Here is a 26,611-nt window from a genome sequence, read left to right on the forward strand (position 1 = left end):
AGCAGAGGTTCCTGAGGGGCTGTAAGAATATCAATCAGTTTCACAGCTGCCAAAGAGTAGGCTGAAAAGAATCTAACACTTGCTTTCATTTGTTTTCCACCAGAGAACATTTTTTCTCTTGGAAGACTCCTTTGCAGTGCTAAGGTTCTTAGTCCTGTATTCATGCCTATGGAGCCGCATATAATCATGTAACAATTTCCATTAGATCTTCTTTTAGCCCCTGCTACCCAAAGATCTGTTTAAAGCCCCTGATTCCCATATACTCCCAAATGTATGTTTTCATAATTAATACATTAAAAATGCATTGCCATCTATTAGGCATGCATTTACAGAGTTCCAGGAGTGAGACTATTGATCTTGACTCTTCAGTGTTTTCTCATTAAGTTAACTCTTGGTTCCAGAGTGAAAACCTTTAGTGAAAATGTGAATGGTCTTGAAGCTAGTATGTAAAGCTGACTTCTGGAAAGGGAGCCAGAACTTGGGAGATTTTCTCAGTATTGTCCTTTGTTCTGAAAATTCTGCTAGTCAAGTCCTCAATGGCTCAGTTTCATCCTAATAAAGTGGCCATAATGCCAGGCACTTATGTAACTAAGAAGAATATGGCAAAAAATGAAAGATTCATTTTGAATACTAAGAGGCTAGCTAGTGAGACATCCTGTTTATTTGTTTCTATTACTTTAAATAGAGATATGGAGCAAAATCTAACATTCTTTCACTAAATTCTTATATTCACTAAGATTTTTACAGTTGGGGAAACATTGGGTATTTGCTAAGAAGTGATTTACCTAAGATTGCCTTAGGTAAAATACACAGTAAACAGGGCAGAAACTGTTGCATCTCTTGTCAGTCAACAAGGAATTTTCAAGTGCCTTCTATGTGCTAGGCACTATGCTAAGGGTTGGGGATAGAAAAAAGTACAATAGATAGTCTATGATCTCAAGAAGTTCCCAGTGTAATAGGGTTGATAACATGCCATTAACCTTGTAAAAACAATGATATATACAGGAAAAATTGAGAAAGAATTGAGATGAAGAATTTGTCTATCAAAACACTGTTAATGTTCTACTTGCAGACTATTTTCTTCTAATCTTTCTGGGAAAACATTTCTCACTTTGAAAGGAAATCTTCCTCCATTGTGATTTTCCTCTACTATTTCAATGTTGTTTTCAAAATCACTGAAAATTTGCTAATGTAAAAAAGCAAGAAATTGTTTGCTTCACTCCAACCTGATGCAACAATAGTTTGCTAATATAAGATGAAATGAAAGCAATGAGATATAATGTAAATATTACTTCTTTTGTAAAAAGAATTTGAACTGTGTGGTTCAAATGCTCTTTTTGATGTATATAGCATATAGATAAAAGTACATTGTAATTGTAATGTGCTATGTAGTATCATTATCCCTTTGGTTTACACTTATCAATTTTTTAAACTCAAAGGAAGCTAAAGATTCTAATGGGAGGGGGGTGATTACCAGGTCTTACTACCTTTAAGAAAAGATATGGTGTCTTTAGTTATGTCTTTGGTATATGCAGGAGAGGTAGGGATTTAGTCTTTCCTGGTGAGTTCTGAAAAGGTTCAGGCCACTACATTAGGAAGCACGCTCATTCCATGAAGGGAGCCCCTTACCATTGTCTTTTGAGGTGAAGGAAGCTTCCAGAGAAAAGAGAGAGCGCAGAGGGAAATGGACAGGAATGCCATATGCTAGCTTGGCAGCCAACAGAGAGCTAAATATGACTACTTGATTTGATTTTGTACTACTTTGATTGTTGAATTTTTCCCTTCAGAAACATTAAAGAATAAAGAGGTCAGTAAGTAGAGGACAGATAGGTGGTACAATGGATAGAGCTTTGAGCCTACAGGCAAGAAGATTCATCTTCCTAATTTCAAATTGTTGGCCTCAGAAACTTACTAGATGTGTGACCCTGGACAAGTCATTTAACATTGTTTGCTTTGGTTTTCTCAGCTATAAAATGAGCTGGCAAACCACTCTACCATCTTTGCCAAGAAAACCCAAAATAGGGTCACAAAGAATCAGACGTGACTGAACAACAACACAAACAAAAGCAAAAACAGGAAGGTAGATTATAACACAGCATTGTAAAGGGTAAATGGATTCATTCTTCTGGCTTAGGGAACATCTTAGTTCTTGGAGAATCAGTTCTTAAACTTTTTCAGGTATTAGAAATAATTATCACTTAAAATATTGAGGAACCACCTCAAGAGCTTTTATTTTGATGAGTTATATCTATTGATATTTACTATATTAGAAATAGTAATGTTTTAGCACTATTATGAAAAGAATCTTGAATTCCAGGACTCCCTGAAAAGAACTCAGAACCCCCAGGTATTCTCAGACTACTCCTTGAAAACTACTGTGCTAGAAAGAATTCTTTCATATTAGGATAAGTGAATAGGATCCTCCCCTTTCCATTGCCCAAAATAAAGCTTTTCTGAAAAAAAAAATATCTGCACACAAACTTAAATCCCAGAACCACAAATTCAGTCACAGAACTTCAGAATTGGAAGGATCTTTACTCGATATTCAGTAGAATCCATACCAGAAAAAGAATCCTCAATGATCTTCACAGGCATTCAACAAGAAATCACATCTTTCACCCTAGTCTTACAGTGAAGAGGAAATCCATTATCTCAACAGCCATTCCATGCCATTTTTGCATAGCTTGAAGTATTAGGAAGATTTTTTACACAGAAATATGTCTCTGTGCAAGCCTCTTGGATTCAATAATTTCAAACATAGAAGGACCAGAGTACAATAATAAATACTCCTACTACTTGGGGCCCCCACAGATGCATTCTCTGAAACAATGTTAGACAGTGCCTTAGAGGGATGTGGCTGTTTATTAAGCTTGTATTTCTAACTTTTAATATAAACTCTACCCAATTGATTAGGTGGTGGTATACATATTGTCATTAATCTGTGTTGTATATTTACACACATATACATATAGATTACTATATGATAGCCATACAATTTTATGCAGTAAATTCTCTGAAGTTGGAATAATGAGGGTATATCCTAAGGATTTTAAAAGACTCTCAGAACCCCTACTTCCCGTACCCTTCCCCACCCTCCCGCGCTCTGCCAGCGCTTTCTGGGTGTTGCCCATGGAGATTCCGAGACAGTCCTACCTCTTATTTGACTTTACCATCAAGAAGAGTTGACTCTTATCAGAACTGTCATCAAACCACTATCCTGTGCAGGTCCTCCTCAATCTCCGCCCTCCCAGCCCCCACATGGGAAGGTTTCCTATGTCTCCTGGCTCTTATTTGGGCAGAGCAAGTTGCCCACCCGACAGCCAGGAAAAGGGGAAACAGGTTCCAGATCTGGGCAGGAGGGAGAGTGGAGAGTCTAAGGGGAGCCAATTCTGACCAGCAAACTCGATTGAGCTCGGGCGCAAAGCCCCAGCAGCCCACCAGGGGGAAACCCAACTCAACCTGTCAACCCCAGAGAGCTAGGGAGCGAGGGAACTAAGAGGCGTGGACCAAATGATGGGCAGGCACCGACAGGGATAGACGACTTGCCCAGAAAGCTCAACTTCCATTATAGAAACTTGCGAGCCACCTAGCTCTAGGACCCTCCAGACCCCCAAAGCTCATGGGGGCCCGCGGGTAGGTGTATCTGAGTGTATCCTGCTTTCTTCCTTTAAGGAAGAAGAAAGAATCGGTCAAAAAACAAACAAACAACACCCCCCCCCCCCAACGAGATTTTATTCTATGGAAACGGTTTTAGTTTCTATGGAGACAGACTTCATGCAAGCTTCTGGTTTTAGAAGAAACTTTGCCGCGGGGAGAAAGGCTGTGTGTGTGTGTGTGTGTGTGTGTGTGTGTGTGTGTGTGTGTGTGCGCGCGCGCGCGCGCGTGTGTGTATGTGTGTGTGTGTGTGTGTGTGTGTGTAGAGGAAAAGGTGTCTGATGGGGAGGGGGTGAGGGAAGCGAGATTCTGTCAGTTCTTGGAGGGAATCTAAGACGGGAAGGAGAGAATGAGAGAAAGAAAGAAAAAGGGAAAAGGAGAGGAAAAGAGGGAAGCATGGGGGAGTTCTCCTTGAGAAGGGAGGAAGTGGGAGAGAGCGTGGAAAACCTTGGCTCTGTTTCTTGTCCAGATTGCAAGGGGCTCACAATGAGATGCTTTCCGAAAACCCCGCCCCTGCATCTCTCCCTCCCTCTGGAACTGGGGTGAATTAATTTGATTTGATGTTCAGGAGCAGCAGAGGGATGAACTGAAAACTTTTCCCTTCCTTTCCTTCCCCTCTCCCATTTTGTCTTCTTCCCTAGACAGATGTGCAGTTACAGCAGCAACAGTAGCAGCAGCAGCTGCGCCTGAGACTTTCCAGCTAGCTGCTCTCTTTCTCCATCCCAGGCTCTTGCCCAGCCTCGGCCACCAAGTGCAGGAGAAGAAAGGCTCTGCCTGGTCCAATGGCACTGACTAGCTTCACCTTAGTTCGAAGTGAGCAAAAGCCGAACCAGGTGGACTGTCGAGAAACCACAGAGGGACTGGGAGTCACCACTACTGCAGCGTTCTCCTCCTCCTTAGATCTGGAATAGATGCCCCCCCCCCACCCACACACCCCTCCCTCCTTGAGCAATTGACTCATCTGCCCACCATGGGATCGCCGTCGTCCTCAGCCCAAGCCCCTGCGAGGCTGATGTGGAGGGCGGACCAGCACTTAGTCTGCCTCCAAGCTCCTTTCTGAACGTTCCTGCTAGCTCTTCTTTCTCACTCCCTTGGAATGAACCCGATGTCCCAGGAGTTTGTGGAGCTCACCGCTGCCCCGGAGCTCCTAGTGTGAAAGCTAAGAGAAGAGAAGGCAAGAGAGCAAGAAAGCGAGAGAGCAAGGGAGCAGCCACCCCACCAGCTGAGGCTCCTCACGCTTAATTGCAGGTGAGAAGAAAGAAGGGGATGCTTACAGCGAGCTCCCTTTCCCAGTCACCAATAACCTTTGAGAAGACAGCTTTTCTTTTAGGTTTTGCTTCTAATTCCCTGCATCCTTCCCTGTTAGGCTAAACATGGTTTCCTGAAGTTTGGGAAATCCTCCCTCCCCCAATCCCAGTCTTTTATCCAAGGCTAGCAAGCATGAGACACTGAGTGGGAGAAGCATCCAAGTAGGGGGAGCATTGGACTGCTTTTCTCCTGCTACACCCTCCTTTGTCTGAGTTCCAGAGTCAGCATTCTCTTAGAGAGAGCCATTGCTTTAAATGGTAGCAGCCTCTGGCAAAGAGAGAAACCTCAGGGCTTCCTGGAGCAATTTATTGAAGTGGTACCGTCTACACCGGCAAAAATCAAGTGGAGAGATGAAGCAATGATGCGTATAATTCGGTACTGTCTTTATCCCACCTCCAGTCCCTTTTGAGGAAAATGGAGAGATGGACTGAGCCTTGCTCCTGGATTATATAAAGTATCTTGACTGATAAAAAATTTTAAGTATGTGCCCAGGTCCACACTCATTTTGCCTGTGTAGACATATCACTTACTGTAAGGTTAAGTTCACTAGCTTTCTTAGGGTCCATTTGATGTCTGTGTTGGAAACAACATACAACAATTAGTATTGGTAATGGCGGAAGGATAAACTGGAGTAAAGAATATCGATTTTTTCCCTTGTGAGTAATTAACTAATAAATGAAGACTAGCTAAACTTATGGGCTTCAAACCTTAGCCTGGTGTTTCAGAACTGAGTATGTTGTACTCTAAAGCCTTACCGTGTGATACAACTTCACATTTCTTGGTTGACACAAACATTAGTAATAGAAACAGTAGTGATGGGAATGACAACGTTTAAAAGTGGGGCTTCACTTCTAAAGACATGAAAACAGGATAGAGAATTGTGAAGCCAGACTTTTAAGAGTCATCAAATGCTCCTATTTTCATTTCCTCTTAATTACTTTTGCAGAGAATTGTTTTCATGGTGTTGTACATTCAATCTCAGATCGCCATTCTTATAGTGCTTTAAACTTAACCCTACTAAAAGTCCAAGGTTTCTCCCCCTGCCCCTCCTTCATTTAGTTGCTTTGCTTTTTCTAATATGATAGAAACACCTATTTGTAAATGACCTTTATTTTTTAATCAGGTTACAAACATAAAAATATGTTATCATTTTATGAAAGGTAAGCTTAGGTCAGTTTTCCTTATTTCAGCAATGTGTTTTACTCTTATTATTGGGTTATGAAAAGCACTAATGTTAGTTTTATGTTTGCTTTTTGTAAACAGCTTACATTAAGCAGAAAAACTTCTAAACAGAAAATAATGCCTCATTAAATAGGAACTGTAGTTAAATGTTTTGTAACATGAACCTTATGGAACTTTCATATTTGTAGCATTATATATATGCATGGAAAAGTTTATATATATATATATATATATGAATAAACATTACAACACTATTTAGAATAGATCATATCTAGTGGTATATAAATGGGATAGCTATAGGATAGTTCCAAGTAAATTAGGGAACTAGTTTTAATTTATTTGATATTATAAGGCAGGAAAGCAGTCACTAAGAGAAAGACCTTGTCAAATAGTCATTTAGAAGAAAGATATTATATAGGAGTTGCATTTAAATGATATTGAAATATTTAACCTGTTGCTTCTCAGTGCATGATCCAGTAAAATGCCTATGATAGCCAGAAAGAAAGAAAGAAAGAAAGAGAGAGAGAGAAAGAAAGAAAGAAAGAAAGAAAGAAAGAAAGAAAGAAAGAAAGAAAGAAAGAAAGAAAGAAAGAAAGAAAGAAAGAAAGAAAGAAAGAAAGAAAGAAAGAAAGAAGAAAGAAAGAAAGGAAGGAAGGAAGGAAGGAAGGAAGGAAGGAAGGAAGGAAGGAAGGAAGGAAGGAAGGAAGGAAGGAAGGAAGGAAGGAAGAGAATCATGCTTATAATTAATAGTAAATTCTTTGAAGGAAGTTCATGAGAGTTCATAAGATGATACTTTCTTATATTGAATTACATCTACTTGTTAATTTTAATTTTAGAAGAATTGTAAGTTGAGCTTTTGGAAAGCTCTGAAAATTAGATTGCTGAAGTTGAATACAACCACACTCAGTTAAGTTGCTCAATTATTTTACTCTGTTGGCCTTTTGGCAGAGAGGCTCATTGAACAGTGACGGATTATTCTTGCTATACAGTGGGACACAGATCAGAACTAATTGGTTAAATGGTTCCATTCTAGTCTCCCAAGAAAAAGAGAAGGAAATCCATACTTAGGTGGGGGAATAGATAAAATTAATATTGAGAAAGTATGGGAGTTCAACTTTAAAAACATTATAAATGGAGAATTAATGAAATAACAATTATAACACCTTAGTGGAACACATATTAGCTATAAAACAGGCTGTTGTTTACAGATTAGGAAAACTTTTAAAAATTAAATTTCAGTGAAAGATAATCTTTTTAAAATAAGACTTTGCCAATGGATTTGGTGGGGAAGGATTTATTAAACAAAGCAAATGAAAAAAATTAAGCAGCAACAACAGCAACAAAACCTCTGAACCTATGTGGGCACATTTTTTCTTCTAAAATTCATAATTAGAATTGTAGTACCTTGCATTTTTATGGTACTCTATAATTACAAAGTATTTTATATAAGTTAACATAGCATTATGTTATATGCTGTGTTATATGCTATATATGTGTTATAGCATATGGCATATGCTGTTAGGTAATATGACTATAATTATCCCCATTTTATGGATGAAGAAATTAAGACAGGATAAGTTACTTGTCCAAGGTCAGATTGCTAGTAAGTATTAATAAGAGGCAAAGTCAGGACATAGACCCAAGACTTATGAATTCTGAGTAACCCTACTATAATCATTTTTTGGTCTTAATGAAATTTTAGTGATAATTAAGCTCATAAATTAATTTAGTAATCTGTGAAATCTAATTCAATAAATTGAATGTAGTTTTAATGTCATGCTATGTGTTGCACTGAGCTAGGTGCCAAAAGCAATAGGTACAAAGTGTAAAGTACTGTCCTTGACCTCAAAGACCTTTAAAACCTAATCATCAAAATGAGACATATTATACCAGATTGCCATCAATATAATAGGAACCACTAAGGGCAAGATTAGTGATAGAGCTAGTAGTACCAGCAAGAACATTGGAATAGAGTTTGGGACAACTGTGGACAGGTTTTGCATTGATTTTCTATGTGGCACCTTCTCCAACCCTCAGTGTCCTTATTTACAAAATGACAGAACTGAAGTAGATGGCCTTCAAAACATTCCTTCCAGGTCTAAAATGGAATGACTCGAGAATAGGTATTTTAGAACATCAGAGGAAAAAGATTTCCATCAACTGGGACAGAGAATGAAGAACTTGGTAGAGTAATTAGCACAGAATTTGGTAGTTAGCAGCTAGCATTTGAACTGGTTGTAGAAAGTTGGCAGGATTTGAATAGATAAGAAAAGATAGGGGAAAGAATTTCGGAGGATGAGGAGGAGGAAACAATGGAAAAATTAGAAAATGCTTCCAAGGAAGAGTGTATGTAAACCAGTTTAGCTGAAACATGTTAGAACCTTGCACATAGTAGGAACTCAACAGATTTATTGAATGCAAATATTTTGTATGGAAAGGTGGGGTTTGGGTATTTTTGTTGTTGTTATTGCTACTGGTGTTTTTATTATTGTCTTCTACCACTTTTGTATAAGACCTTGAATGTCAAGCTCTGGATTTTGGATTTTATTCAGAGGTCTCCAAATGAGAGTTCTTAGACTTTGTGGTAGATCTCCCCATTGGTTATCACCACAATAGACCTCAATTCTACATCAATACTTTCCTCATGGGTGACATGATTACTCCTTCCATTCTATCTTTAAGCTAAAGAGTTTGGAATAGTTACTCAATTAAAAAAAGACATTTATTATATAAATTATATAAGACATGTGAATATCTCTATGTTCTCTTCTAACTCAAGATTGTAGACTGTAAGCAAGTTTGTAGAGAGTGGAGCTTATGATTACTGTAAACTTAGAGGACAAATATGATGGCTACATTTGAGGGCTGAAGTTGGAAGCTTGGACTTGGCATCCAGAGGTCCAAGCTAGGGAGAGACCACAAGTAGAGGCATGGTCAGGGTCTAGAAGTGTGGTCATAATGCAGAATGGGGTGGGGCAGGTCAGCATTCAGAGATCTATTCCATGAAAGGAGGGCAGCTAGATGTAGAGTCTGATTATACAGACATAAGTTTAAAGTTCAGAGCTAAAATTAACTTAAAAATTAAAGGAGGTAGCTAGGTGGCTCAATGGATAGAGAACTAGGCTTAGAGGTGAGAGACTCTGGGTTCATATATGGCCTTAGATATTTTTTAGCTACAGGGCCCTGAGCAAGTCACTTAGCCTCCATTGCCCAAACTTTACTGTTCTTCTGCCTTGGAACCAATACATAGTATTGATTCTAAGATAGAAGGTAAGGGTTAAAAAAAGTTTAGATTGAGAAATGGGGAAACAACGTCTTGGGATCTGGAATAAGTGAACGGATCAAAATTAGTCCAATAAAGGTATATGTCTTGCATATAATACAGAGCCTATTCTCTAGACAAAAAACTAGTAGTTCTGGGTTGCTTCCCAGAGTGAGGATGGGCTCTGCAAGGTTTGTTTGCCTTAATTCAAGCAAAAATAATATATTAAAACCAAATAATATGATTTCATTTTTTCATTGTTCAGAATCTTAACCATGCCACTATCTCTCATAATTCTCTAATTTTACTTTAAAATGAATTCAATAGTCTCAATTTTGGTTAGAGAAAAGCAACAATAAGCTACTTCAGAGATCAGATATAGTGACAATCTACTTAGCTTTATGAGAGATAGTTTCTTTCTGCAGATTTTGGTGATTATTACAGAAGACAAGATTTCCTTGGAGATCCTCCCCTTATAACAAAGAATATTCAAAGATAACTCTAGAATTTGTAGCCTAAGTTATTTGGAAAATGATGGTGCCATTTTAGAAATAGGGAAGAAATCAAGAAATGTATCAGTGTATTATTGTGGATTGAGCAATTAACTTGGAATACTGAGTTTGGGGTCATGTAAGCTGAGTTCTAGTCTTGATTCTATCCTTCATTACATATGGGCAAGTCACTTAACCCCTATGGGACTCAATTTCCTCTCTGTAAAATGGAAGGGGTCAACCAGATGGATTGGTGGAAAAAGGAAGACGAGTTCAAATTCTATCTCAGATACTTAGTTATATAAATCTGGGCAAGTCGTTTAACTTCTATATGCCTCAATTTTCTCATCTGTAAAATAGAGATAATAATAATGCCCACTCCAAAGATTATTGTGTGGCTAAAACAAGGTTATACAGGTATTCCTTCCTCATCACAACCTTCCCCATTGTGGTTTCAGTATATTGCAGGTTGAAATAAGAAATTAAATGAGAATATTTTGGGAGTTTTTCAGAAGCTGCAGAGGATCCACAAAGGCCATCAGATGACATAGAAAATAATTAGAAGCTATATAACATATGACCAAATAATTAACCCAAAATTTACAGTGAGGTACAGTAAACACCCCATGAAAGAAAAAGAAAAAGTTGAGTTCTCAGGTATGAAGGGAGGGTCAAAAAATTTTATGGAGATGTTCCAGATTACTGGGGCACTGTGTGGGTGTGGTGTGATGTGGAAGGGATACCTGTATTTCTAAAGTGATGTGCTAACCTTAAAGTGCTATTATTGTTATTTTATTTATTTATTTATTTATTTATTTATTTAAAAACCCTTACCTTCCATCTTGGAGTCAATGCTGTGTATTGGCTCCAAGGCAGAAGAGTGGTAAGGGCTAGGCAATGGGGGTCAAGTGACTTGCCCACGGTCACACAGCTGGGAAGTGTGTGAGGCCAGATTTGAACCTAGGACCTCCCATCTCTAGGCCTGACTCTCAATCCACTGAGACACCCAGCTGCCCCCTATTATTGTTATTTTAAAAGCTATTATTAGTTCACTTTCAAATTCCCTTTTAGCTCTGAATCTATGATCCTATAGAAGGTTAGCTCACTTTTCAATTCAGCAGGCATTTATTAAGCAAATTCAGTGTCCATGGCACTCCATGAAATTGTCAACCTACGGATGAAAAATTAATTGATTCTAAGCTTAAGGAGCTTAGACAATGTGTGTAAAATACTTTGTAAAATATATATATGAAAAATATAGATAAAAACTATCTGTATGACAGCTATATTCAAACTAGTAATTTGGGGGGGAACATAAGCATAAATTCAAATTAGGAAAAGATTAAATATATAGGAGAAGTCAGACAGTATTCTGGGAGCATCAAGGAGTGGGAACCTCCTCCAGAGAGAGGAACCAAGGATAGCAGCATGAAACAATGGAAAGAATGCTGGATCTGAAGCTAGAGAACCTCCCTTCAATTCCACATTCTGTCATTTAGTAATTTAGTGACCTTGGACAAATCACAGCCCCTCTGGGTTTCAGTTTCCTCGTCCATAAGATGAGCATTTAGGAATAGATGGCTTTTGAGGTACCTTGCAGCTTTAATGATCACCTGAACTGCTGCTCTTTGAAAGAGAAGAAAGCTTTTAAGAATATAGATCAGGGAAGAGTGGATTAACAATCAGAGATCTGTACCATGAATGGAGAAGGCACAATTAGTGGAACTATGATAAAACAATTCACATTCATACAGAATTCATTTCAGACATGGGTATCATATGTACAAATCAATAGCATAGGAGAGAGAATAGAACTATTTGGGAGCAAAGATACTGAGTTCCTTCCTAGAATTGTTTGATGGTGTAGGGACATTTAAATGAAATTGTCTAGTGGACCTTGGCAGAAGAATTGGTGATTTAGGAAGTCTTATTCATGAAATAATAACACTCCAACACAGCAGTATAAGCACTGCAACGAAGCTCAAAGTGTACAACGCAGTGGTCCTCAGCTCGCTCCTGTACGGCTGTGAGACATGGACACTGTACCGGAAGCACATGAAGCAGTTGGAGCAATTCCACCAATGCTCTCTCTGGTCAATCATGAGGATCCAATGGCAGGACCGAATCACCAATCAGGAAGTCCTCAACAGAGCCAACTCCACTAGCATCGAAGTCATGGTCCTCAAAACCCAGCTACGATGGTCTGGACACGTCATCCGCATGGACCCACAGCGAATACCAAGACAGGTATTCTATGGTGAACTGTCAGCTGGACTCAGGAAACAAGGCCGACCAAAGAAAAGATTCAAGGATCAGCTAAAGTCCAACTTGAAGTGGGCTGGCATTACACCAAAGCAACTAGAACTCGCTGCCTCTGACAGAAGCAGCTGGTGAACTCACATTAACCATGCCACCGCCACCTTTGAAGATGAGCAATGTCGATGTCTTGCCACTGCGCGTGAACGCCGACACCAGGCCACAACCGCACCTCCCATAACAACTGGCGTCCCAGGCCCCATGTGCCACAAACTGTGCGCCTCAGCCTTTGGACTCCAAAGCACATGAGGGTACACCATAGATGAAACTGCACAAAGACAATAGTCATTCTTGATCACCGAGAGACTATCACTACTACTATTCATGAAATAATGTCTCTATAGTTGTGCCACATAGAATTCAGTCTAGATTTTTGGAAATTTTACTTTTATTCATTGATATAAATTGAACAAAAATGCTTGTAGGGACTGGGATTAACAAGTTTTTATTAAGCATCTGCTATGAGCTACATACTGTGCCAGGTGCTAGAGATACAGGTATAAAGAATGAAACAATCTCTCCTTCCAAAGAGCTTCCATTCTACTTGTTGAAACAAATATATGTAAAAGTTTATTAAGGGGCAGCTGGGTGACTCAGTGGATTGAGAATCAGGCCTAGAGACGGGAGGTCCTAGGTTCAAATCTGGCCTCAGACACTTCCCAGCTATGTGACCCTGGGCAAGTCACTTGACCCTCATTACCTAGCCCTTACCACTCTTCTGCCTTGAAGCCAATACACAGTATTGACTTGTTTTATGGTTTTTTTCTGCCTTTATTTTTTCAGTTGCAAATTATGTATACCTGAATTTATGCGTGTTGCATCTTCCTGTAAACATATACAAAATAGTTGAATGTAAGGAACTTTGGAAAGGAGAGACCTTGCATTTGGGGATGCCAGTACAGTCTTCACATATATCCAGATGCATTTTAAAAGAGAAGTGGAAATAAGGAAGAAGTGCATTTCAGGTATTTGGGATGACCAGTGAGAGATGGAACCTCTCTGAGGAGCAGAGAAAAGTCTAGTCTGGAGGAATCATAGTAAGGATGAGTTGGGTCCAGTGCTGCTGGAAAGATAGACTGGAGCCAGATTATAAAGGACACTAAAAGCTAAACAGAAGAATGCTAGGTTATAAATCCAATCCAGTAAACATTTATTAAGCATCTACTAAACATTGAGAATTCAATTAATAAAAAGAAAGGCAGTCCTTGCCCTGAGGAGTTTACTTCTAATGGAGATAAGACAGTAAAGGAGGCAGAAAGGGATGGGAGAGAGGTGAGGCACTAAGGATACCTGTTCCACAGAGATGCAACTAAGTAGAGCAACAGATACAATGGAGTGAGCCAAAATGTCCAGTTTTTGCCCTTTATAAAGGAAAGTATTAGAAGGAGTCCACTCTCAAATCAAAAGAGAGTAGAGGCCAAGGGAAGTTCTATCGAAGTTAGCAGAATAGTGATGAGATTAGAGGTAATAAGCTTAATCTAGAAGCTGCATATTGATCCTGAAATTGGGGAGAGCAGCAGATGCAGAGTGGAGAGGTCCACTTATATTCTGGAAGGTATAAGGCCCAAGTTTAAGTGGATGGCATAACCAGTTCAGTCAAAACTATCCTCAATGGCAATGATTGCCCAAGCATGCATAAAGTATTTATATGCTGGGATGGTAGAGAGAGAGGAAACAGGGTACTAAAGATATAAAAGGTTTGCCATTAAGGAACTTATGATTTGTGATCATTATTTATTATATTATTATTTGAAAAAAATTGCAAATTAGATGTTAGAATTTAGAACCCATTTCCTCCCATCCCAAACCTGCCTCATTGTGGCTTTCATGGTCCATTATCCAAAATCCTCCTTGCAGAAGATTCCTCAGACCCTAAGCTTCTTCAAAGAGTTTGTTGTACCTCTGGTAAAGGCACTCAGTTATGAAGGGATAGCAGCTGGATTGGAATTGGGTCTAGGACAGGAAGATAAATTCCAAATGGAGTTACTGAGCCTTTCTGAGCTGAACAAGTTGAGTTCCCCTCTGCCTTGTGGACTCAACTGCCAGAACTCATCCTGCAGAGCTTGACTACTATGATGAATAAGGGGGTAGGTGTAGTGCTCCAATCTCCCTCTATTTCCTTCCTCCCTATTTTGCATATACCCAGTGCCTATCTCCAATAATGTAGTAGGAAGAAATTCAGGATTTGAACTCAGATCTTCTAAATCCAAGTTTAATGAACTTTCTATTATATGGAGTCTTTTGCAGCAATGCTTTTATGGGAAAATGAATGAATAAATGATAAATGAAAAAGCATTTTTAAGTGTTTACTATACACCAAGCACTGTGCTAAATGCTTCTTTTGGTCAGTCATTTTTCAGTCATGTCTGACTCTTCATGACCCCTGTTGGTATTTTCTTGGTAAAGATATTGGAATGGCTTATTTCCTTCTTCAACTCATTTTGCAAAGGAGAAAACTGAGGCAGAGTCAAATTACTTGTCTAGAGTCATACAGCTAGTAAGTGTCTGAGGCCAGATTTGAGCTCAGGAAGATGAGTCTTCTCGACTCCAGGCCTGGTACTCTATCCACTGTACTACATAGCTGGGCATGCTAAATGCTAGGGATATCGATTAAAAAAGTGAGGCAATTCTTGCTCTTTAGGTGCTCATAATCTAATTGGGAAAACAACATATAAATGAAAGTTCATCTACAAGGTAAATGGAAAGTCTCAAATTTCTAAGTGTTTTTCAGCAAAATGGTTGTTTGTATTTTGGTTATGTCAATAGGTCAAAAGAATTCCAAATTTCACGTTGGGATGCTAAGATCACATTTGTCCTCACTACAGAGAGATCTGGACCTCCCCTGATTCTAAATAATGTTGTTGGCTGCTGTTCTCTGGAGCAAAAGCTTAACTGTATAGTTGGTGGGGGCAGGGAAGGAATGGGGCAAGAAATGTACAGGCACTGAAAGAAATGATAGAGATGAGGCTACCCAGGATGGAAGTTTCAGTAGGGTCAGGGCACCTCAATGTAAAATTCTGAGGACCTTTCTCAGTGTAGGTCAACTTAAAGATATCCCTTCTCTCTTCTTCCATTGATCTCAGAGATTAGCTCACTAGTTTTCCTTTATCTGTTGTTTCCCTTACCAATCTATTGGGTAACAAAGTTTCATAACTTGTCTTCTGCTCTTAGAGATGTTACTTCTGTGTCTGAAATGATATCAGGGCCAGTTTTGAGTTTTCTGAAGATCTTTACTGCTAGAATCAGGAAATACATGGTGTTAAAAACCACAACATTATTTTGATCCTTTCCTTAATATATTCCCTCCATTAAAAATGTCTTTGCTTCTTTTACTTAGGCATTTTATAAAGAGATGTTATTCCTAAGCGACTTAATGCCTTAATGCTCAAAGAATTGAAACAAAATTCACTCTGTTACACAGAACTAGCCTCAGGCTCTCCTGTATTGTTTATCCCTGGAACTGGGTTGGGTGTGGGAGCCCTGGAATAAAAAGAAGGGAGTTTGAGGATTATTGCTCAGGAGTCCAGAAACTCCTCTGCTGAAGGAGCCATCAAAAGGCTTTGGGAGTGATGTAGAAACATCATCACTAGTTTATTTTTCTTCCTTTAATCTCTCTTCCTGTTTCTCACACACAACATACTGTCTCTCGTTTCTGGGTCTTTGTACTGGTCATTTCTTCTGCTTAGAAGTTATTCCCTTCTCAACTCCTACCTCTTAGAATGTTTTATTTCCTTCAAGACTCAGTTCAAGAACCATCTACTACCTGAAACATTTCCTTATTCTCCCACCTGCTAATGTTCTCTCTCCCTAGATTATCTGTGAGTCAATGCCTGACATAGTAGCTGCTTAATAAATCTTTGTGACTGATTTCCCCCACTGAAAGTTCAGCCATCATAGAACCTGCTTTGTGATAAATAAGGACAAAGTAACAGTGGAGAGGTGATCCCTAGTAGCAACTGTCCTGGAAGAAGGAAAAGCCAAGGTGGTGGGTAGTATTAAAAGGATAAAAGAGTTCCTTTGGCCACTGGCTCTTCATTGAAACATAAGTATTGTATACTTAAAAGTACTTGAAAAATGATGTCTATAGAACTACTGATCTTTGAAAGTTAAAATTAGCTCATTTAATTTGTTCAGTCTTTCAGTCATCTCCAAACCATCATGACCCCATTTGTTTTCTTGGAAAAAATACTGCAGTGGTGTGTCATTTCTTCTCCAATTCATTTTTATAGATGAGGAAACTGAGGCAAATAGGTCAGAGAGTTGCTGAGAGTCACTCAGTGTGATGCTGACTTCTGGGGCACACAAAAAGCAAAAGGAGATAATTTTTCCCTTCAAGGAAATTGTATCTCTTTGGGAAAGCAACATATTTGTCTTTTGATACATACTAAATACATACAATGAAGTTTTGGGGTAAAGATACAGCAAATGGAAACAGTATCTCACATAAAAGGAAGCTGAGCTATGAAAGATATTAGGGCTTCTAAATCAGTATATATTAGCCATTTTAATTGAGTTTTTAGTCACTTTTGTTCATGCATTCCTCTCTTTCTGAAATATCTTTTATCTCCTTCTCTTTCCTAAGTCCCTACCTGTTCTTCAAGGTCTTGCTTAGAAATGGTCCAGATGCTCTCTAAAGCTTTTCTTCCTGTCCCCATCCCCAGTTGAAAGTTAGCTCTCACACCAGTGAATACTTATAATGCTTTGTTGATTTTGGGTTGCTTTCATATTTTGTTATGTATTATACTTACTGGTATCCTTCTTTGCACTGGAATACTAGACTAAGCTCCCTAAAAGCAGAGACCATTTCACATAACCTTTTTATTACCATTTCTACTTAACACCCCACTTCCCTTGCTTACAATCTGTCACTTGATATTTGTTGAATGAATGAATCTTTCTTTTCTGGATGTTGTTTTAGAAAAAATAGATGAAGCTTGGTTATTAATAGGAAGTGACACCAGTTTTTATAGCATGGGAGAAGCAGGATCACTGGTTTGTTAAGAGAGGGATTTGGACTAGAGAAAGATGTTAGTTCTTGATTACTGTGAAAATGCAGACCCAAATCCCATAGAATCAAAGAATTTCAGAGCTGGAAAGGATAAGAGAGATAACCTTTCCTAACCCTCTTACCATTCCTTATTTACAGAAGAGGAAACTGAGGCTTCAGTGAAGTAGAATAACTTTCTACATCATTAATTAATGGCAGGACTGGGAGGACAACCTAGATCTCTGTACTTACCAAGGAGATATTTCACTATTCTAGGAGATCCAGTCATCTCCTTGAATAATGGAAAGAATACATATTTTGTTACTTTTGACTTTGCAGATATAGCTCAAGGCTTCATTCTGCCACTTACTTCCTGTGGGGCCTTGGGCAAAACAAAACAAAACAAAACAAAACCCAAACAGCTTCTTGGCTTTAGCTTCCCTTATAGTTCTCTAAAAAATGAGGGCATTGAACAAATTGACTAAGAGAATTTCCTTCAACTCTATTGTTCTGTGATCTTTTCCATTATACTGTAATTCCCAATGGGAAAAATGAAGTTCTAGGTTAGAGAACTTTATGATTTATTTGCCTTCTGTGAAGGAGAATTTGGTGCAAAGGACACAGGAGGATAAGATTGTATATCCAAGTCCTATTGACTTACAGGCAAGCATGCCCCAAGAGCATAGTGTGGGAAGGTATAATCTAAATGTACAGATAGTTTGTCCAGGCATGAAAGAAGGCTATAATGTGTAGAAAGACACTGACCCTTTCCTGTGGAACTTACATAGTGTAGAAGACATTTCTATGATTTCAAATACCTTTCTCTCCACTGTCTAATTTTAGAATTTTGTTCTGGACCCGTAGTTTCATTGACATAAGGAACTCCTGATGTAGAAACTCTCTCAACCCATGAATATTGGCAACTGTTCTGCACCTACCCTTTGCTAAGGACTGGAAATACAAAGAGTCAAAACACAGAATCTGCCTTTAAAGAGTTCACAGTCTAATGGATTGTTGTTTGTTCTTCATTTTCGAAGAAGACTAATGACATAGTCAGAGTGTAGTTTTGACTTGCTCATGATTTAGATTTAAGTGAGGCAGAATCAGAATGGATGAAAGGTCTAAGGCACTAGACCTGAGGTTTAATGGGTATGCAACATATAAATAACCATGTACAAACAAAATGTGCACAGAATAAATTGGAAATAATCAACAGAGGGAAGACATTAATTAGCAGTAAGGGGGGTTAAAGGAAAGCTTCCTTTAAAGCATAGGATTTTAGCTGGAACTTTAAAAGTCAGAAAGCAGAGATGAAGAAGAAGAGCATTCTAGGCATGAAGACAGTGAGTAAAATTCTTGAAGTTGGACCACTGATTATCTTGTTCGAGGAACAACAAGGAGGTCATTGCCACCAGTAAATACAAGGCAAAATTTGATCACAGGTTTTTCTCCCTCCAAGCCCATTCCCCTATCCAGCATGGCATGATGCATATGGAACACAGTCTCTGGCATGTTCCATCAAGTTGGAGAAGTTTCAGTTTTCACTCAGTGCTAGATTGGGTATTAGCTGAATATCACACCATTTACTCTCAATTAATATGATTACCAGATGGTAAGTTACTGGGTGTTGAATATGGGGTAAAGAGATCTTTCTATTTGCATAGAATTAGTAGCCAACATTGATAAAATCATAGATCTCTAAATTATTAAATACCTCCTTAAATCAGGATCCAGCTAAGATCAGTTTGGAATGGAGGCTTATATATTGGTTAAATCAAGTTCCCCCCTGAAATTATTTTTTAATTTACATATACAGATCCATTCTTATTCCTTACCGATCCCTGAAAGAAAAGTAAATCTTTTTGATAGCTCAACAATTACAGTTTTTTTTGTCTTTGAATCTTTAGTGTTTTGGCACAAAGTAGTAGTTAAACATTTTAAATATATTGAATAAATGACTAATAGTGTGTGTTCTGGGTTGGATTTGAAGCCTCACTGACAAATTGCCAATGGGGTCCTACTCTAAGTCTGTGATTCCTAGTCCCAGATTTATGCCATTGCAGAGTCATTCAAAGGAGTCTTGAACAAAAGCCTAAAACAAAATTAATTTAAATAGTCTCTTTTAAAAATAAACCATCTATATATTTCACTTTTAGAAGATGGATGTGGTATGGTACCGTGACACTGAATAAAGCATATAGGGAGAAGCAGTCACAGAGAAACTCAAGTCAGTGCATCTCATAATAATAATAGTTCATATTTCTATAATGCTTTACATATATTATCTCATTGTATTATACATCACGGCAACCTTGTGCAATAAGTACTTATTCTATTTATTTTTTAAAGGAAAAGACACTGAGGCTCAGTGAATTTAAGTGAATTGCCTATGGCTCTGAAGCTAGTATTTGAAAAGGGTTTCGAACTTGGGTCTTCCAAAGCCCCCAACTCTAATATTCTTTCCACTATGCCACATTATCTCTACTCAGAGCTCTCTGAGCTCTATAAGCATCTTGATGGATTTGTTGTGCCTTTTTTTTTTAAAGGGAGTCTCACTTCCCTCTTTGCCCAGGCTAGAAAGAAAATGGGTACTTTAGAACAAGTGAGTTCAGGAAGGCGCCTTCTATGAGGGGGTCTGTGAGCACTATTGTTAGGTTAGAGCATGTTGAATCTCTTTCAGGAAACGAGTTTGATAGGATTGTTTCTCTTAAAAAGAGAACCTAAATGAAAGCTTACCTACCATGAGTTTACTTATTCATAAAGGGACAGAATGAGTGTCTTCAAAAACACACTTCGCAGCTAGTTTGCTGTTTAAGAGGATAATAAAAGCTCACCAACCTATGCAGACATAAAAATCCCCATCACTCACCAAACATACTCTTGGTACATTTGCTGCACTTTCCAAGGAGAGGTGCTAACCACATCTCAGCTTCCACCTTTGATTCACTCTGCAAGAGGTGGGAATTTAGGTGTTACTTTGAAAGTCTCTTTTATTTCACATACTTGAAAACATTGTTTGAGGCCACGGGAGAACTATTGAACTTCCCACAATAGTTGGGCTGAAGGTGATCTTGAGGGCCATTTGAAAGGCTTCCATAGAGAATTCAATTGGAAGGTGGCATTTTAAGTACTTTTTAAAAAGTTGAAGGATAAATATTGTCTAGCTTTAATAATATTTCCCCTTTTATAGATATAATATAATATGATCTTGAATGAAATCTTACGCATAAAATATTTTTGTTCATTCAAAGCCAAGAGCACTCTTGCCAGCTAAAACCCATCATCATCATTGTCTTCATCGTCATAACCACCATCGTCATCATCATCATTCTAGTCTTCATTTGAGTTTTAGCTCCTTGAAAGTAAGACCTGTTTAATTTTTTTTTTTTGCATTCCTATCCCCATTGCCTAGCACAATACCTTTAGTGGGTGCTTAATAAATGCTTGTTAACTGATTATTGATCCAATTTTTTTCTCTACTAGAGATTTTATTCAAGGATGAAATAGACATCTGTGGTTTAGGTGTCTGTGTTTATATATTTCTAATATTCCTATTCATTGTCCCACTTTTGAATAGACAGGAACTCCCTGAGAGGCTCGGTGACTTGGAGATAGTCAGGAAATATGTGTCAGGAGCAAGACTTGAGTTGATATTATCCTGATATAAAAGTCACCCTCCACATATTTTGCCTCACACCACATAAGCTAAATTGTGCTGTTGACCAGAATAGGCAGGTACTTGGTAATTCAGGTACAAATGTTTTTAGGACAATTGTGTATAATCCTTTTCTTGAGTGATTGAAGAATATGAGTCTATGAAAAGAGACAAACTTTATTATAAACAGCAATTCTGGAATATGACCTTGTAACAATATGTGTTAAAATGAGAGAGATAGCACTTGTATATAGGGACCAAATTTTTTTTTATCTAAAATGTTTGGACACATTTCATTTAGAAAGCCTCATTAGACAAAATAAAATACCTAGGAATCTACCTCCCAAGACAAACACAGGAACTATATGAACACAACTACAAAACACTCACCACACAACTAAAACTAGACTTGAGCAAATGGAAAAACGTTAACTGCTCATGGATAGGACGAGCCAATATAATAAAAATGACCATCCTACCCAAACTTATTTATCTATTTAGTGCCATACCCATTGAACTACCAAAATACTTATTCACTGATTTAGAAAAAAACCATAACAAAGTTCATTTGGAAGAACAAAAGATCAAGGATATCCAGGGAAATAATGAAAAAAAAACACATATGATGGGGGCCTTGCAGTCCCTGACCTAAAACTATATTACAAAGCAGCAGTCATCAAAACAATTTGGTACTGGCTAAGAAACAGAAAGGAAGATCAGTGGAATAGACTGGGGGAAAGCGACCTCAGCAAGACAGTATACGATAAACCCAAAGATCCCAGCTTTTGGGACAAAAATCCATTATTCGATAAAAACTGTTGGGAAAATTGGAAGACAGTGTGGGAGAGACTAGGAATAGATCAACACCTCACACCCTACACCAAGATAAATTCAAAATGGGTGAGTGACTTAAACATAAAGAAGGAAACCATAAGTAAATTGGGTAAACACAGAATAGTATACATGTCAGACCTTTGGGAGGGGAAAGGCTTTAAAACCAAGCAAGATATAGAAAGAATCACAAAATGTAAAATAAATAATTTTGACTACATCAAACTAAAAAGCTTTTGTACAAACAAAACTAATGTAACTAAAATCAGAAGGGAAACAACAAATTGGGAAAAAATCTTCATAGAAACCTCTGACAAAGGTTTAATTACTCATATTTATAAAGAGCTAAATCAATTGTACAAAAAATCAAGCCATTCTCCAATTGATAAATGGGCAAGGGACATGGATAGGCAGTTCTCAGATAAAGAAATCAAAACTATTAACAAGCACATGAAGAAGTGTTCTAAATCTCTTATAATCAGAGAGATGCAAATCAAAACAACTCTGAGGTATCACCTCACACCTAGCAGATTGGCTAACATAACAGCAAAGGAAAGTAATGAATGCTGGAGGGGATGTGGCAAAGTAGGGACATTAATTCATTGCTGGTGGAGTTGTGAACTGATCCAACCATTCTGGAGGGCAATTTGGAACTATGCCCAAAGGGCGACAAAAGAATATCTACCCTTTGACCCAGCCATAGCACTGCTGGGTCTATACCCCAAAGAGATAATGGACACAAAGACTTGTACAAAAATATTCATAGCTGCGCTCTTTGTGGTGGCCAAAAACTGGAAAACGAGGGGATGCCCATCAATTGGGGAATGGCTGAACAAACTGTGGTATATGTTGGTGATGGAATACTATTGTGCTAAAAGGAATAATAAAGTGGAGGAGTTCCATGGAGACTGGAACAACCTCCAGGAAGTGATGCAGAGTGAGAGGAGCAGAACCAGGAGAACATTGTACACAGAGACTAATACACTGTGGTATAATCGAACGTAATGGACTTCTCCATAAATGGTGGTGTAATGTCCCTGAACAATTTGCAGGGATCTATGAGAAAAATACACTATTCATAAGCAAAGGATAAACTTTGGGAGTGGAAACACTGAGGAAAAGCAACTGCCTGACTACAGCGGTTGAGGGGACATGACAGAGGAGAGACTCTAAATGAACACTCTAATGCAAATACTATCAACAAAGCAATGGGTTCAAATCAAGAAAACATCTAATGCCCAGTGGACTTACGCGTCGGCTATGGGGGGTGGGGGGGAGGAAAAGAAAATGATCTATGTCTTTAACGAATAATGCTTGGAAATGATCAAATAAAATATATTAAAAAAAAAGAAAGCCTCATTAGAAGTATTCCTTCATTTCTTGGCATCAGGACAGTGCACAGAAAGCTGTATGGTCACTGTAATCACATATCATTGTGGAAATTAAGACATGAGTTGATCTCCAGTATATAAAAGTCAAAGGCAGATTACGAGTGTTTTATAACTTTTTACTATAAATGTGTTCTCTGTGGAAGAAATTTTTCTACAAAATCAACTGTAACAATGATTTCTCTTTAGGGAATCATGGAATTTAACCATTATTAAACATGAGCTGAAGACTCAGTACCTAACATAGTTATATGTTTTATATATATATATATATATATATATATATATATATATATATATATATATATATATATATATATATATATAAGTGCAAAGCAATCAGGGTATGAAGAAATCCCAAGGAAGGTAAAAAAACCACATTTGGAAACCAGTCCAGGAAAATGGCATATTCTGAAATTGAAGTCAATTAAAAATCAACATAAAATGGATAATATTAGCCAATTGAAGAAGTAATTCACCATGGGATGATTTCTGGATGGGTTAGTAATGAGTGTAGGATCTCTCACAAATGTAATTAAAAAAAAACACACACAGAGAAAAAAATAACAACAACAAAAAACACTGTCTCCCAATCAAGATATATGCTATTCTAAACTTTACCAGTAGAGAAAGTTATAATGTATTCAGTTGTACTCTATCCTATAAACAGAAAGTTAGAAGAGGCCTCAAAGATCTCATCTCCAACCTATATCTGAAGAAGAAACCCCATTATAACATTCTGTTCTGTGTTTGAAGACCTCCAGTAATGAGCAACTTATTACTCTCTGAGGTAGCCCATTCTACTTTGGGTTGCTCCAGTTGTCAGGAATTTTTTCCTTATCTAATATCCAATTTTTCTGCCATCTCTCAATTTCTAATCCACATCTCTCCTACTTCAAAACAAGAAGAACCTTGTGAGAGATTTTGTCATATTTCTTGATGAAATTTAGGGATGCTGTGTACCAGATTAAATCTAATCTCTTCCACATAACAACACTTCAGTTTCTTTCATTAAGTCTCTTTTTGTCTAGATGTCTTTAACTATTCTTTGTATGTTGTTAATTCTGTTTCCTACCATCCTAGTCTTTCACCTCTGAATGTTCCCCTTTTTTATTTTCTATTCATTATCCCCATCTTACCAAATCTTAATTGTACCTATAAAGTAAAATTTACCTTCTTGTATCAACTTTTGTTCACATTTTCTTCTATCTATACTCTGCATGTGTACATAGGTATTGAGTTCGTGATTCTTATTATTTCTTCCTTTAGAAAAAATTGTTCCTATGACTTTCTAAGCATTTCCATTGATATTATTATTCTAGTGTTTTATATTTCCTCTGTGGTATGATTTCCTCTAAGTTTCCTGTACTTAATGGGTATGTATGACCAGTTTTTTCCCTGTACTTAATGGGTATGTATGACCAGTTTTTTTCTTTCTCCATTAAAGTTTCCTTGATCAGATTCCCAAGTCTCCAGACAAATACATATTTTACTAACTGGTTAAACACAATCCATCTTGGATGAGAACTTTTCACTCTTTAAGCATAAACCCTCATCCAAAAATTTAAATGTACCATTTTCTCAACTGTTTATTTTACAATTCTGCCTTTCTCTCATGAAGCCCTTACCTTCAACAATAGCAGTAAAAAATAAACCACTTCTTTTGTTTCTTGCCCAGGACTTCTTAATCCGTGGGAATTCTTTCTAATTGCTATCTGGTGGTATAATTTCTCCCCAGGGAGTTCACCAGTAGTGAGTGGAGGTTATTACATTTGAAAAATTCTGGTATGTTCTCTTTTATTCCCAGAGTAAGAACATACCTAGAAAGGAAGTTTACTTCTCCATCATTCATGCCAGGTAGACATTGGGCTACTTTATAACATCCCAGCAGAGATGAGATGACTGACTTATCTTTTGTCCCTAAGATGATTATTGGATGTCTTCTTCCTTTATGGTACCTTATGATGTCCTTCACTGTTTGTGAAGGACATGCCCTATATAATATTGTAATATTGAGATAAAATATCAGTTATATTGATTGAAGATAGTCGTACCCTCATGACCTGGGTTTAAGTACTAACTGTGCCATTCTAGCTCTGTAGCCCCTGGGCAACTGGTTTAATCTCACAGAACCTCAGGCACCTCTTTAAGACTATAAACTTCAGAATAGTCATTAGTCTTCATTAGTAAATAGAGTTTCTTCCTTGGGAGTACCACACACCAATGAAATCACAAAGCAATAAAAAAAATAGATGGAAAACATTGAAATACTTGTTGGTAACAATATAATCATAATATGTTATTCTTATAAAAACATGGAAAATGAAATTGTTGCAAAATTCCAGAAATTTCAATGATATTATCTTCATCCTATTTCACACATGATTATAACAGTAGAAATAATGATTCTTTTAAATGACTGAACAATATCAAAGGATTTAGCATTTTAGTACAATGTTTCTCAAGGCTCTTTACATTTCTGCCTTGATAACTTAGATAATTACTTATTTTGGGATGGGCATTTCTCATCATTTGAACTTACTATTATAATTTTAAAATCTGTCCTAAAACTTCTAAGGTTGGATGTATGGAAAACCTAGAATTTTGGTTACCTAATCAGTACTTAGCAATGGATATTTAGCTCAGAGTCTTCTAAGTGAGGAAATTGCCTGAAAAAAAAATTAGAGATTTACCAAACTCCTGACTAATTTTTAATTTAACTGTAGGCTTGTCCTTATCAGTATGAAACAAATCCTTTTGAGGGAACTTTAAGTTAAGTCTGAAGAAGTTTCCAATGATGCCCTCCTGTGTAATTTTCCATTGTGATCACCAGGGAAATAAAACCAGGATTTTCTTCTCTAAAATCTATATTGTTTCCCCTTTTTACCTAATCTGCACTTCTTTTCTGCCAAACTGTTAATCAATCAACATATATTTATTAAATACCTAATGTGCCAGGGCCAGTCACTATGATATAAAACCAAAAGTCAAATAGTCCCTGACTTCACCTTCCAATGAATACATTATAATTCAACATTTAAAATATTCAAAATATTATTTTTGTTGTATGAAGGACTATAAGATTATAAGGACAATTAATTTAGTACTAAATGAGACTTTGGAAATAATTTCACTCAATCTCTCATTTCAAAATTGATGAAACTAAAGCCTAAACAGGTTAAGATTTGCCCAAGGTAATACTGGGAATAAAACTCAGGTCACCTGACTCTAAATTCGGTGATCTTTCAGTTATACCACCCTTGATAAGAAGGAATCTCAGAAGCAAACTACACTATATTTGGAAGTTAAACTTTACAGGAATGTGATGCTATGTTTATCGGTTATTTCAAACTCACTATAATTTCTTTTAGCTCATTCTACTTCCATCCATAATTCCAACATGGGTCCCCTCTCTCCCTTTTCCCCTCTCTTAATTTCTTCTCCTCTCTCTCTCTCTCTCTCTCTCTCTCTCTCTCTCTCTCTCTCTCTCTCTCTCTCTCTCTCTGTCTCTCTCTCTCTCTCTCTCTCTCTCTTTCT

At 37.6% G+C, this 26,611-nt stretch overlaps 1 protein-coding gene across 2 annotated transcripts in view; it reads left to right on the plus strand.

Annotated features, from left to right (window-relative positions):
- Positions 1-3,483: 3,483 nt before the first annotated feature.
- Positions 3,484-26,611, plus strand: part of TMEM200A (transmembrane protein 200A) — a 140,960-nt gene continuing 117,832 nt past the window's right edge. The window contains exons 1-2 of one of the 2 annotated variants that reach the window (XM_056818762.1): positions 3,484-3,633; positions 4,296-4,902. The gene's annotated coding sequence lies outside the window, so the exon portion shown is untranslated. Of the gene's footprint in view, positions 3,634-3,887; positions 4,903-26,611 lie in introns of those variants that run through there. The other variant, XM_007484555.3, reaches the window with a different exon arrangement.

The sequence above is a fragment of the Monodelphis domestica genome, chromosome 2 (genome assembly GCF_027887165.1).
Source record: "Monodelphis domestica isolate mMonDom1 chromosome 2, mMonDom1.pri, whole genome shotgun sequence".
Lineage (NCBI taxonomy): Eukaryota > Metazoa > Chordata > Mammalia > Didelphimorphia > Didelphidae > Monodelphis > Monodelphis domestica.